Here is a 14,572-nt window from a genome sequence, read left to right as displayed (position 1 = left end):
ACAATATACTTTGCCTTGAAAAGGACCAGCTTGTAGAAGCTGTTATTGAAAGGTTACAACTCGTACAGTGGTAAAAGGAGAGTTATCTGAAATGAACAGAAAGTTTTAACACCAGAAATGGAGGCACGTGACTTCTAATACATCTGAGATCACTGGAAGATGTTTTAGGTTGGGTGCTTGTATGGCTGATTCAGCACGGTACAGTTTTCTGCATTCACCCAGTGTTTCTTACATATGAAATCACACAGAAGCAAATGTGAAAATCACAATACACTCAGAGTTCCCACACATTTATGAATTACATAGGAACAAATTTTTTTCTTTTCTTTTCTTTTTTTTTAACAGGCAGAGTAGATAGTGAGAGAGAGACAGAGAGAAAAGTCTTCCTTTTTGCCGTTGGTTCACCCTCCAGTGGCCGCTGCAGCCGGCGCATCTCGCTGATCTGAAGCCAGGAGCCAGGTGCTTCTCCTGGTCTCCAATGCGGGTGCAGGGCCCAAGTCCTTGGGCCATCCTCCACTGCCTTCCCGGCCATAGCAGAGAGCTGGCCTGGAAGAGGGGCAACCGGGACAGAATCCGGCGCCCCAACCGGGACTAGAACCCGGTGTGCCGCCACCGCAAGGTGAGGGTTAGCCTGTTAAGCCACGGCGCCAACCCAAATTTTTTTCTTTTAGCAAAACTAACTGTACTACCGAAAGACTAATGCAGCCATTAAAAAGAATGTGCTGATTTGGAAACACTTCTAAATTGCAAAGCAAAAACACCATGCTGCAGAGTAGCATGTATGTTTCTATTCCTTCTGCATAAACTAGGGGAAAGGGAAGAGAGATGAAAGAAATGTTAATACATGCCTGGAAGGAACATCCAAACTGATTAGTAACAGTTGCCCTAGACAGTGGAATTTGCTTTTCATTGTATTCCTGAATATCATTGTATTCCTGAATACCATGTTTGGATCTTCTAACTGTATGCACTTTTTTTAGGGAGAAAAATGACAAAAGGAACAATATGGGAAGTGAATTATAGGTGTCTGTATGTCTCTCTTTTCTTATTGCTTCTCTGTATGTTTAAAAAGTAACAAATATAGAGAATATGCAAGCACTGCTGGTGGGAACGTAAAATGGTACACTTTGGAAAGGTTTGGCACTGTCTTAAAAAGCACCCCTACCATATGATCCAGTCATTTCACTCCTAGGATTTTCCTCACGAGAAGTAAAAGGATATGCTCACACAAAGACTTGAACACAAATATTAATCGCAGTTTTATTTGTAATAAAAACTTAAAACACAAAGTCCATTAAGAGGAAGAACTGGGGGCCGGCACTGTGGCGCAGCAGGTTAATGATGTTCCACTTCCAATCCAGCTCTCTGCTATGGCCTTGGGAAAGCAGTAGAAGATGGCCCAAGTCCTTGGACCCTGCATCCAAGTGGGAAACCCAGAAGAAGCTCCTGGCTCCTGGCTTTGGATCAGCGCAGCTCCAGCTGTTGCAGCCAACTGGGGAGTGAATCATCAGAAGGAAGGCCTCTTTCTCTCTTTCTCTTTCTTTCTCTCTCTCTCTCTCTCTCTCTCTCACTCTCCACCTCTCCTCTCTCTGTGTAACTCTTTCAAATAAATAAATAGGCCGGCGCCGCGGCTCAACAGGCTAATCCTCCGCCTAGCGGCGCCGGCACACCAGGTTCTAGTCCCGGTCGGGGCACCGGATTCTGTCCCGGTTGCTCCTCTTCCAGGCCAGCTCTCTGCTGTGGCCAGGGAGTGCAGTGGAGGATGGCCCAAGTCCTTGGGTCCTGCACCCCATGGGAGACCAGGAGAAGCACCTGGCTCCTGCCATCGGATCAGTGCGGTGCGCCGGTCGCAGCGCGCCGGCCGCGGCAGCCATTGGAGGGTGAACCAATGGCAAAGGAAGACCTTTCTCTCTGTCTCTCTCTCTCACTATCCACTCTGCCTGTCAAAAAAAAAAAAATTAAAAAAAAAAAAAAAAAGAAGAAGATGGGCCAGTGCCGCGGCTCAATAGGTTAATCCTCCGCCTGCGGTGCCAGCACACCGGGTTCTAGTCCAGGTCTGGGCGCCGGATTCTGTCCCGCTTGCCCCTCTTCCAGGCCAGCTCTCTGCTATGGCCCGGGAAGGCAATGGAGGATGGCCCAAGTCCTTGGGCCCTGCACCCGCATGGGAGACCAGGAGAAGCACCTGGCTCCTGCCTTCGGATCAGTGCACTGCAGCCGACGCAGCGCGCTGTTCGCAGTGGCCATTGGAGGGTGAACCAACGGCAAAAGGAAGACCTTTCTCTGTCTCTCTCTCACCGCCTAACTCTGCCTGTTTAAAAAAAAAAAAGAAAGAAAAAAGATGGGGGCTGGTGCCATGGCTCACTCGGTTAATCCTCCGCCTGCGGTGCCGGCATCCCATATGGACGCCAAGTTCTAGTCCTAGTTCCTCCTCTTGCAGTCCAGCTCTATGCTGTGGTCCAGGAAGGCAGTGGAGGATGGCCCAAGTGCTTGGGCCCTGCACCCGCATGAGAAATACGGAGAAAGCACCTGGCTCCTGGCTTCAGATCGGCACAGCTCCAGCCGCAGCAGCCATTTGGGGGGTGAACCAATGGAAGGAAGACCTTTCTCTGTCTGTCTCTCTTTCTGTCTATAACTCTACCTGTCAAAAAAAAAAAAAGAAGAAGAAGAAGAAGAAGAAGATGATGGCCCAGGTCCTTGGGCCCCTGCACCCACGTGGGGGACTGGAAGAAACTCCTGGCTCCTGGCTTTGAATCAGCACAGCTCTGGCCATTGTGGCCAGTTGGGGAGTGAACCATCAGATGGAAGACCTCTCTCTCTGTGTAACTCTTTCAAATAAATAAATAAATCTTAAAAAAAAAAAAAAGGAAGAATGGATAAACAAATTATCTATCTATACAATAAAATGTTATACATACAACATGAACTAACCTTAAAATGACGATGCAAAGTAAAGGAAGTCAGCTTGTAAGAATGAAATGATTCCATTTATGTAAAATGCAAACTTGCCTAGAGTGACAGAAATTTGACCAAGGGTCATCCTAGGGGAAGGGGAAGAATAGTGAAGGGGTGGCTTCACACAGGAATGAGGAAACTTTTGGCAATGATAGTTACATTCACTGTCTAGCTGGGGTGGTTTCAGAGGTGTACAAATATGTCAAAACTTATCAGCCTCTACTCTTCGGATGTGTGTAGTTGATCAAATGTCAAATGTACCTCAATAAAGTTGCTTAAAAATACTCATATGCACAACCATTAAATACAGCCTGCCAAAAAAAAGTAAAGAATGTACAACGCAAACCCTCCCACACTGCTGGTGAAAATATAAAATGGTGCAGCTGCTGTGGCAAACAGTTTTGTCATTCTTCAAAAAGTTAAATACAGAATTGCCATTTCACTCCTAGGTGTATATCCAAGAGAACTGAAAACATGTGTCCATGCAAAACTTTTCATGTGAATATTTGTAACAGCCAAAAAGTGGAAACAATCCAAATGCCTACAGATGAATAAACAAAACATGGTTATACCTATCACATAAAATTATTAAGCATCAAGGAAAGAAGTACTAATCATGCTAGACAGATAGGAACCTTGAAAACAGCGTGCTAAGTTAAAGAAGTGGCCATGTGTTGGGTAAGTCTAGTTATAGGAAATGTTCAGTAACAGGCAAATCTATAGACAGACGAAGTGGTCGACATGGCATGGAGAGAGTGGAGTGGAGAACTGTGATTGACTAGGAACAGGTACAGCGTTTCTTTCAGGAATGACAAAACACATGGAATTAAATAATGATTTTGGTTGTCCAAGTTTTTACCAAGTACACTAATTATCACTGAAATTACACACTTTTAAATTGTGACTTTCAAGTTATGTGACTTATCTCTGAATTTTAAAAGTATAATCACACTCACAAACTAATTTTTAAAATAAAATACAAGACAATCACTAATGCATCCACAACTCTGAATGAAAACACTACCGATAAAGTGGAAGTCCCTTTAGCCCCACTCAGCCCTGTATGTAACAGGCTCCCCTCCACACCTCACTCTTCAGATAAGCAGAATAAACAATCCTGGGCTAGGAGAACTAGTTCTCCAGGTCTGCAGTCATCTCCAGGTCTGCAGTCATCAGAGTTCGCATGCCTGAGCATATCATAATCACCTGCTAATGGGTTTGGATTTCACCTCTACTTTCTCCCCCTACTGAATCCTGCAAGAATCAAATCAAATTCCAACTCATGCATAAAGAGAACTCCAGCCTTTGTAAACTTTTTCTTACTGCCACAGAGCAGATGTATATATATATATAGACAATCTACTTCATTACATCTTGTCTTCTATGAGAGAAAAGCACCAACAACCCCCCACCCTGCCCTGGGCAGCACAGAAGACAAACTGAGGGGGACATAAAAGGCGCGCAGATGGAGGTCAATCTAAGCAAGCAGCAATGGAGATTCAAAAACCATTTGAGAATGCATCAAGGAAATACTTTTAAGACAAGGTGAGACAGTCACGCAAGCTGCACTCACAGATCTACAACTAAAATGTTAGTTCTCCTCTTTCCATATAATAAAAAAATAGTTTATAGCAAACTATAGTGCAAACACTGAATGAAAATGAAGGCATTTAAAATTGTCTAAACTGGCCGGCGCCGCGGCCAGTTCTCCAGTAGGAAGAACTGAGGTAGATTAGGGCAGTCAGGGAAGGCCTTCTGTGATGGGTTGGACTGGAATCTGATAAAGCTGACCTGTGGGGAGAAATTCTAGGCAGAAGGAGCCATAAATCTAAAGAGCAGAAAGAAAACTAGCATGTTGAATCTTAAAGATTAAGGATGGGCCAGTGCTGCGGCTCAATAGGCTAATCCTCCGCCTAGCGGCGCCGGCACCCCAGGTTCTAGTCCCGGTCGGGGCGCCGGATTCTGTCCCGGTTGCTCCTCTTCCAGTCCAGCTCTCTGCTGTGGCCCGGGAAGGCAGTGGAGGATGGCCCAAGTGCTTGGGCCCTTGCACCCACATGGGAGACCAGGAGAAGCATCTGGCTCCTGCCTTCGGATCGGCATGGTGCGTCAGCCGCAGCGGTCATTGGAGAATGAACCAATGGTAAAGGAAGACCTTTCTCTCTGTCTGTCTCTCTCACTGTCCACTCTGCCTGTCAAAAAAAAAAAAAAAAGTCTAAACAGGAGCTAGTGCTGTGGCTTGGCGGGTAAAACCACAGCCTGTCACGCCAGAATCCTATTTGGGCATGGGTTCCTGTCCTGCCTGCTCCTCTTCCAATCCAGCTCTCTGCAAATGTGCCTGAGAAAGCAGTGGAAGATGGCCCCAGTTCCTGAAGCCCTGCCACCCACGTGGGAGACCCAGATGCAGCTCCTGGCCCCCGTCTTCAGCCTGGCCCAGCCCCAGCTGTTGCAGCCATTAGGGGAGTGAACCTGGAAGACCTCTCTCTCTCTCTAACTCTGCCTTTCAAATAAATCTTTAAAAAAAAAAAAAAGTCTAAACATACTGGGGAAACTCCACACACTGTATGTTAAGCCACATATTTTTACTGTCTAAAGACCATCTGACAATCAATTAGAAAACAAAAAGGGCAGAGAACATGAACAGAAATTCACGAATGGTCAATATGTGAAAAAATGTTCAAATGTACTTGTAATCAAGGAGTGGAAAAAAAAAACCTTTTCCACGCATTAAATTAAACTCAGTTTGGGAGGTGGGGAGTGGGTGCTTGGTGTAGTGTTTAAGACTTTGCTTAGGATGCCTGCATCCCCTACTGGAACACTTGAGACTGGCTCCTCATTCCAGCTTTCTGCTAATGCACACTCTGGAAGGTAGCAAGTGATGGCTCAAGTGGTTAAGTTCCTGACGTTTTATGTGAGAGCGCTGCATTGAGTTTTACCTGGCTGGAGTCATCTGTTACAGGTACTGGAGGAGTGAACCAATGAATGGAAGCACTCTCTTGCACTCACACATTTTTTCTCCATCTTTCAAACAAATAAAATAAATAAATCTTTAAAAAAAAAAAAAAAAAAAAGATGGGCCGGCGCCGTGGCTCAATAGGCTAATCCTCCGCCTGCAGCACCGGCACAACGGGTTCTAGTCCCGGTTGGGGCGCCGGATTCTGTCCTGGTTGCCCCTCTTCCAGTCCAGCTCTCTGCTGTGGCCCGGGAAGGCAGTGGAGGATGGCCCAAGTGCTTGGGCCCTGCACCCACATGGGAGACCACGAGAAGCACCTGGCTCCTGGCTTCGGATCAGCACGGTGCACCGGCCACAGTGCACTGGCAGCAGCGGCCATTGGAGGGTGAACCAATGGTAAAGGAAGACCTTTCTCTCTCTCTCTCTCTCACTGTACACTCTGCCTGTCAGAAAAATAATAAGTTTTAGGTGAAAATCAAATACCATGAAGAAGGGGCATGTTTTCTGTTTTAAAGAATTATATGGGGCCAGTGCCCTGGAGCAGCAGGTTAAACCCCTGGCTTCTGGCATGACATCCCATATGAGATGAGTCCCAGATGCTCCACTTCCTATCCAACTCCCTGCTGATACACCTGGGAAAGCAATGAAGAATGGCCCAAGCCCTTGGGCCCCTGCACTGACGTGGGAGACCTGAAGAAGCTCCTGGCTCCTGATCAGCTCAGCTCCCGGGGTTGCAGCCATTTGGGGAGTGAACCACAGGATGGAAGACCTGTCTATCTATCTCTCTCTGTAACTGTCTTTCAAATAAATAAAATAAATCTTAAAAAAAATTTATATATTTACTTGAAAGGCAGAGTGGCACACAGAAGGAGAGTCAGAGACAATCTTCCATCTGCTGGTTCACTCCCCAAATGTCTGGGCCAGGCCAAAGCTAGAAACCTGGAACTCCATCCAGGTGTCCACATGGGTGGCAGGGGTCCAAGCACTTGGGCCATCTTCTACTGCCCTTCCAGGTACATTAGCAGGAGGCTGGATCAGAAGCAGTGAAGTCTAGATTCAAACTGGTACTCCAAAATGGGACATACCACAATGCAGGCCCCAGGGAGTACTTTTTCTAATTCTAATTTACTGTTTTCACTCTCACATCCCTGTTCAACTATAGTAATCTGCTTTCTACTTCCCACTTCAGGAACTGTGGATATCATACCAATAACCAAACCAATAACCTCCATGTTGTCAAATCCATTTAATACACATCTCAGCCACCAATAAGAGGACTAATTCTCCGTCTTCCAGAAACATACCCCTCTCTTGGCTTCGTGACACTAGGCTCCTTCTTTTCCTTTTAACTCATTGGCTGTTTCTTGAGTCCTATGTTCAACCTGCTTCCTCTACCAGACCCAAAAGAACTTCAGTTAGTCCTTTTCACTTCTTTCTACATTCTTTCCTTAAGTGATCTTGCTAATCCCATACCTTTGAATGGCATCCATATTTTGATTATTTCTAAAATTTTATCTCTAGCTCTACAATTCCCCATATTCTACACACACACATCTAACTGCTTCAACATACTGACCCCACAACTAATATGCAACCCAAATTTTGTATTATTTTTATTTATTTGAGAGGGACAGAGTGAGCATATGGGATGCCCCCTCCTGCCCCCCATCTGCTGGTTCACCCATCAAATGCCTACCAATGGCCCAGGCTAGGCCAAACAGGAAACCAGGAGCCTGAAAGCCAGGATACAGGATCTCAACTCAGGTCTCCCATATGGGCGACAGGGCCCCAATTACTTGTGCCATCACTGCTACCTCCCACAGTCCACATCAGCAGAAAGCTGATGTCAGGAGATGGAGCTGGGAATCTAACTCAGGAACCCTGATGTGGGACACAAACATCCTAACTGGCAACTGAACCACTAGGTCAAATGCCCACCCCTGCACCTCAAATTCAACACATCTAAAACAGAATTCATGATTTTTGCCATCTGAAATTTCTCTCACTGGGCCAGCATTGTGGTGCCACAGGGTTATGCTGCTGCTGTTGACATTGGGATCCCATATCATATCCCAGCTGCTGCGCTTCTAATCCAGCTCCCCCCTGTTGATGCAGATGATGGCCCAACTACTTGAGCCCTGGCCACCCACAGGGGAGCTCAAGCTGGAGCTCCTGGTTTCTGGCTTCAGCATGGCCTAGCCTAGCCTAGCCTAGGGCCCTAGGGAAATGAACCAGTGGATGGAAGAGTTCTCTCACTCACTCTGCTTTTCTGCCTTTTTCCTTCTCATCTCAGTAAATGGTGCATCAGCTGTTCAAAACCAAAATCAAAAAAGCAAAGATTCCTCCCTTTCCCTCACCAATTTTTCTCCAAGTCTTGTACATTCTGCCACCAAATTACTGTTCAATCCTCGTCCATCTCCAATGCCATGGGCCTAGGCTAAGGCTACAGCAAACAGCAACTTAAAGGATCTCCGATCTTCCACTCTTGCCTCCTCCTCCACCCAGTCTACCAATGATGCTACCCGCCTACCAGTAATCTTCAAAGCCTTCCGAGGAACACTGAACTACTAACCACTATCTCTGAGAAAGATATCCACAACCAAAAATACACACTCAGTGGCAGTATCTCTAGTCAGGAAAACCAGCGGTTCTTTTCCCTCACTTTGCTTGTCTGTATTTTAAATTTTTCTATGATAAATACTTGCCACCTATTAAGGGGGAAATGATACTGCTGAAAATATGGACTATCCCATCGCATTTTCTACATGATACCGAGAAAAGGGAACAGAAAATGTGGATCCACTCTAACGGTTAAGAAACCTGTTCAGATGCAAACACTCGCAAACATGTATCCTAACTCTACGAACGGCTGGCCAGAGCTGCAGAAATACCAATGGTGTTTTTCCTCCTCTACTTCTCATTTTGTAACATAATTACCACCGTAACGCGGGTGGGGGTGTGTTATAAGCTCCATCTCTCTCCGGGGCCCGCCCGGCCCGCACCGCCAGCCGGCACAGCCCCACAGCCGCGCTCAACCCCACCTGGCCGCGGCGCGGGCCGGGGGCGGACGCAGCTCCGAGGCACATTCCTACATTCTTTTGCTAAATCCACAACTTGCTGGGGCCGGGGCCAAATCTTAACATCTGTCTTCAATACCACGGGCAGACCGCCAAGGCGGAACGCCCCAAAAGCGCGGGCCCCGGCGTCTCCGCGGCCGTCCCCCGCCCTCTCAGAGAGCGCCGGTCCTTCGGAGAGGAACCCCCCTCAGGCCGCGTTCCGGTTCCCGCCTCCGACGCTCCAGACACGCCGCCCCAGCCGGCTCCTCGCGAGTCCCTCCTCCCCGCAGCCGCCAGCTCCCTCCCTGCCCCCGTCCTCCGCCCCGGGCTCGCCGGCTCCGGCCTCCGCGGCCGCGGCCCGCAGCATGGGGGAGGGGCGCGCACGTGCCCGCGCCACCCCCGCCCAGACAATGCCCCGGAGAGCGGGGCGCGCGCCCGACCGGCCCCATCCCGCTCCCGCCAACACTCACCCTTCTGCTGGGCCCCAGCGACGGCGCAGGCCCCGCCCCGCTCCGGGAACGGGCACAGGGCGGTGAGGGGACAGAAGAAGCCCCGCAACGCCGGCCCGCCACGAGGCCCCGCAGACCCCGCAGCCCGCGGAAGCACACGGCTCGGAGGAGCTCTCCCGGTCCGTTCCGCCCCGCACGTCAGCAGTAGGGGCGGTCCAGGGCGCGCGCGCGAGGGCGGCAGTGGCGGCGCGCGAGCGCGCGCGCGCGGGGCCCAGGGCGGAGCTCGCAGAAACGAGGGTGGGGCGGGGGCGGGACTTGCAGGGATTGGGGCGGGGCGGCGCTGCCCGGGCTCTGACTCTGGCCTGCGTGGCCCAGCTGCCTGGGGTTGCGGGCGTTGGTTCTGGCAAAGGCACTGTCATTCATCATTTTACTGCTAAAAAGATGGCGCGTCGCAGACCTAGCCTTAACAGAGTGTTCATTCTGCCGGCATTTATGAACTTCCATGGTAATAACAACAGTGACTGATTTTCGTGTGTGCCGTCTCTTGGCAACCTCTGAGCTAGGGATGCAAACAGCTATTACTAACCCGTTTCATAGATACGGAAGCTGAGGCTGGGAATTGTGTCCTCTCTAGGTCACAGAGCTAGTTAGTGACAATCCAGGAAGTCGCTGTCCCCCTAAATAACCCTTGAGGCCAGCCTTCTCTTTGCTTGTGCTTACTACCCTACCCAAGACACCACCATGTCTCTGCCCAAGCCTTCAGTCGCCTCCCAGCTGGTCTCCAGGGACTACCTGTGCAGGCCCTCTCCCCCATGCCTTCCAGGCACTGTAAACATTTACTGCTAGAGCTTAGTGGTGATTGTAGGGCATTAACTTTATTAATTTTTACACTCTATACATATTATCATATGCTGAAGTATTTGATGTTCAGGATTTACTCCTGTGTCCCCAATAACAAGCTCAGTGCATTGCACATCGTATGCGCTCAAAAACTCTTTGTCCAATATATGAATTGGAGGGACAAGAACTAACTCCCAAGCCCGGCATGACGGAGCAAAAGAGGAGTTTATATTACATCACCTCTGGCCTTCTATTAGGGATAAAAATAGATGAACAATATTTGTTCAACAGATTTTTGTTGCATTTCTATTCCGCATTTCAAGCACTATGTTAGGCACTGAGCAAATAGAGGTGGATAAAACAGGCTCCTTTCCTTGTGACATTTTCAGCCTAATTATCACTTGGCCCGGAAACTTAATCTAACTGAAAGGTCAAGAAAGACTTCCTGGATCCTTAAGCTAAGACTCAAAGTCAGAGTAGGAATTGGGGAGATAAAAACAAAGTTCACGGAAGGAAAGGTAGGGTGAGAGGTCAGGATGAGTGTATGGACATTCCTCCACTCTTGGGGTCTGACCATGAGCCAGAGGCATAGAAATATCCAGCTAAGCGCTGAGGAAAGTGGATGCCCACACCACTGGTCTGCTGGGGAGTGCTGCCAAACTCTGGGAAAAGGCTCCCACTGCGGGGGCTCCAGAGCAGCCTGTGGTCCTGGGAAAGGCTGACATGATGTGCTAGGCCTCCAGAGCTTGCAGGGAGAGGGCAAGGGCTCCAGACTCCATGCAGAAGGTAGCATGTGAGAGCCGTGGACAGGGCACTAGGCCAGGAGCCAGGTGCTTCCAAAGCAAAAGCCTAGTAGTGGTCAATGGATGGGCAGGAAATGGCCGCAGAATGTGGCTAGGACCCTGAGGATGGGTGGAGTGGAGGCTGCCAGCAAGAGCTGGAGTGCTCCTAGCTCAGCTGGTGATGTTAGCAGAGATTGTAGTGGGATTCTTGTCGTCACAAAAGAAAGAACTCAGACATGAAACAGAGAGCAGTGGTAAGCAAGGTAGCAAGGGTTTTTGGGGTAGGGCATCCGTCAGAACGAATGGGACAGAATCTAAGAGTCAGTCAGACGGGGAAAGCAAGGTTCCGTGGTTAAATGGAGCGACTACACCTGGCAGGCCAGGTGAGCAGCTCCTAGCAGAGAGCTGGCCGAGCAGGAAGTCTGTGTTGAGGCACTTCCCCTAGGGTGCCTGCCTTAGAGGAAGGCCGGGAAGGTTTTATTGCTCCATGTTTTTGGGCCGGGTAACCCATCTGGTGCTGAAGAGAGAGAGTTCTCCTGGGGAACTTCCCTTGGGGGAAGGGCTTTGACCACCTGCTAAGTTATCTGCATCTGGGCAGGACTTTGTAAGTGTGAAATACTGGGCTGCTTCTGAGGCTGCTGCATTCTTCTCCAATGAAGCTTTGGTTTTCCTCAGGCCCCTCCCACACACATAGGCTAATTTCTAGCTTCTTACCTAACAGTGAGAGGAGCAGGGATAGGAAAGAGGGGGTGAAAGATGAGCTGTCAGACTCAGGAGGCACCAAAGCAACTGGGCATGCGCTTGCCAGCCCTTTACCTCAGCGGCTGAGGCTGGCAGGGCGGTGTGGTGGCAGGAGTGACCCGGGACATGTCAGCAGAGACCAGTGAGGTTCCAGGCCACAGCTCCCAACTCCACAAGCAGATCCGAGGCCCCTGCTGCCGCTGCCTCCCCGGAAGACTCCCCTGCACCCCAAGATACATCTCTACATTGTGCTATTTTGAGGAGTTCAGAAAGGACTGCAATTTTGGTTGCTATGCTAATAGTCACTCAGAATGAAACCATCTTAGGCCAGAAGAGAGAGACTCAGATAATTTTCATTGGCAACTTGACATTTAGCCCACTTCCCAGTATGAGAAAGCTTGTGTCATTTAAAGGGAAAGAATCGGCCGGCGCTGTGGTTAAAACCCTGCCCTGAAGCGCTGGCATCCCATTTTGGCGCTGGTTCTAGTCCTGGCTACTCCTCTTATGTCCAGCTCTCTGCTGTGGCCTGGGAAAGCAATAGAAGATGGCCCAAGTCCTTGGGCCCCTGCACCCACGTGGGAGACCTGGAAGATGCTCCTGGCTTCGGATCAGCGCAGCTCTGGCCGTTGCAGCCATCTAGGGCGTGAACCAGCAGATGGAAGACCTCTCTCTGTGTCTCTACCTCATCTGAAACTTTTTCTTTCAAATAAATAAAATAAATCTTTAAATAAAAATAAAGGGAAAGAAACTGGACGCATGCAGTGTGTGCATTTCAATAGCGGAAATCAAGCTCTGTTGATAGAGGGAGGCAGATAGGATTAAATTGATTAAATTCATGAGCTGAAAGCCATGCTTCCCCTTCTATGTGATCTCATCTGTATCCACTCCCCTGCCAATCAGAATACATAACCACACCCCTTTTGGAAGTGATTAAAAGGCTAGGGAAGCACACAGGGTTACCTCCAGGTGTGAGGCCTTTTGGCAGCTCCTCACCTTGTTTGCTCACTCTGTTTGCCCATGCTCTGTATGGTTTTGTGGTTACTTCTGCCTGTGAGGTTTTTCTTTCCAGGCCGCTCCTGCCTATAAATGCCTGAACGTGGCCCTTGGTCTGCTCTCTGCCTGGTATGAAACTCCTGGTTCATTTTTCTGATCACCTTCTCCCTTTTATAAAGCCCTCATCTTCCTGTGTATTTCTCTGACTCTAAATCAATTTTAACCTTACCATGTCATCTCTTTTATTTGAGCTGGTATTTAGAATTCTTATCTAAATACATGGCAATGGCCCTCAAATATTTTCTCTCTCTCTCTCTCTCTCTCTTTTTTTTTTTTTTTTTGACAGGCAGAGTGGACAGTGAGAGAGAAAGGTCTTCCTTTACTGTTGGTTCACCCTCCAATGGCCGCTGCGGTCGGCGTGCTGCGGCCGGCACACTGCGCTGATCCGAAGGCAGGAGCCAGGTGCTTCTCCTGGTCTCCCATGGGGTGCAGGGCCCAAGGACTTGGGCCATCCTCCACTGCCTTCCCGGGCCACAACAGACAGCTGGACTGGAAGAGGGGCAACTGGGACAGAATTTGGAGCCCTGACCGGGACTGGAACCTGTTGTGCCAGTGCCGCAAGCAGAGGATTAGCCTATTGAGCTGCAGCGCCAGCCTGGCCCTCCAATATTAATCTTAGAATAATTAATAATTTTAAATAAAGGTAAATTATTTCACTGTGAAGGAAGCGGGCGGGGTGCTAAGAAAACGCAACATGGTGGACCAAAAGACTTCTCTGGAAAATACTGAAATTTGAAGGAAATCCAAGCTGTTGGGATGGACAAAGGCTGAGGAAAGATGAGAAAGTAACCAAGCTCCTGGACCAAGGGCAGAGCTGGCAAAGGATGGGGCTGGGAGGCAGGCAGGAGCAAGAGCACTATGTCACAGCACTGGCCCCCCATTCATTTTTAATTTCTTTATTGATCCATTGATCATTCAGGAACATGTTATTCAATTCGTAAATTTTCTTTTTTTTTTAACTTTTATTTAATGAATATAAATTTCCAGTGTACAGCTTATGGATTACAATGGCTTGCCCCTCCCATAACTTCCCTCCCACCCACAACCCTCCCCTCTCCCTCTCCCTCTCCCTCTCCCCTTCCATTCACATCAAGATTCATTTTCAATTCTCTTTATATTCAGAAGATCAATTTAGTATAAAGATTTCAACAGTTTGCACCCACATAGAAACACAAAGTGAAACATACTGTTTGAGTACTAGTTATAGCATTAAATCACAATGTACAGCACATTAAGGACAGAGATCCCACATGAGGAGCAAGTGCACAGTGGCTCCTGTTGTTGACCCAACAAATTGACACTCTAGTTTATGGCTCCAGTAACCACCCTAGGCTCTTGTCATGAGTTGCCAAGGCTATGGAAGCCTTCCAAGTTTGCCAACTCTGATCATATATAGACAGGGTCATAAAAGACAGGGTGAGGATAGTAACCAATGATCATAAGAGTGGCATTTACCAGGTATGAACAATTATACAGCATTAAGTGGGGAAGAGGACCATCAGTACACACAGGTTGGAAGTAGAGCCATTGGTGGTAGAGTAGAGGTTATGATTACGAAGGAATGAGGCCCAAGTGCGCTAGACAGGGTCTAGAACAAAGGACAGAGTCATTATTAGAGAAGCTAAGAAATGTGCTGTCTAAGCTACAAGTAATTTTTCTGATTGAGAGGCAAATAGAACCTGATAGAAGGGGCTTGATAATAATCTGTTGGGCTTTAGGCCTTGTAAGTTAAGAGGCCCAGACCTATCT

General features: G+C 48.5%; 1 protein-coding gene across 2 annotated transcripts in view; it reads right to left on the bottom strand.

The window, feature by feature from the left end:
• YEATS2 (YEATS domain containing 2) overlaps positions 1–9,566 on the bottom strand; it is a 127,549-nt gene extending 117,983 nt beyond the window's left edge. Inside the window, exon 1 of one of the 2 annotated variants that reach the window (XM_062210413.1) lies at positions 9,429–9,566. The gene's annotated coding sequence lies outside the window, so the exon portion shown is untranslated. The remainder of the gene's footprint in view (positions 1–9,428) is intronic. The other variant, XM_062210402.1, reaches the window with a different exon arrangement.
• Between the last annotated feature and the right edge of the window lie 5,006 nt (positions 9,567–14,572).

Source organism: Lepus europaeus, chromosome 2 (genome assembly GCF_033115175.1).
Source record: "Lepus europaeus isolate LE1 chromosome 2, mLepTim1.pri, whole genome shotgun sequence".
NCBI classification, from domain to species: domain Eukaryota; kingdom Metazoa; phylum Chordata; class Mammalia; order Lagomorpha; family Leporidae; genus Lepus; species Lepus europaeus.
The sequence above is the reverse complement of the archived record's forward strand: the minus strand, read 5'-3'. Positions and strand labels throughout refer to the sequence as shown.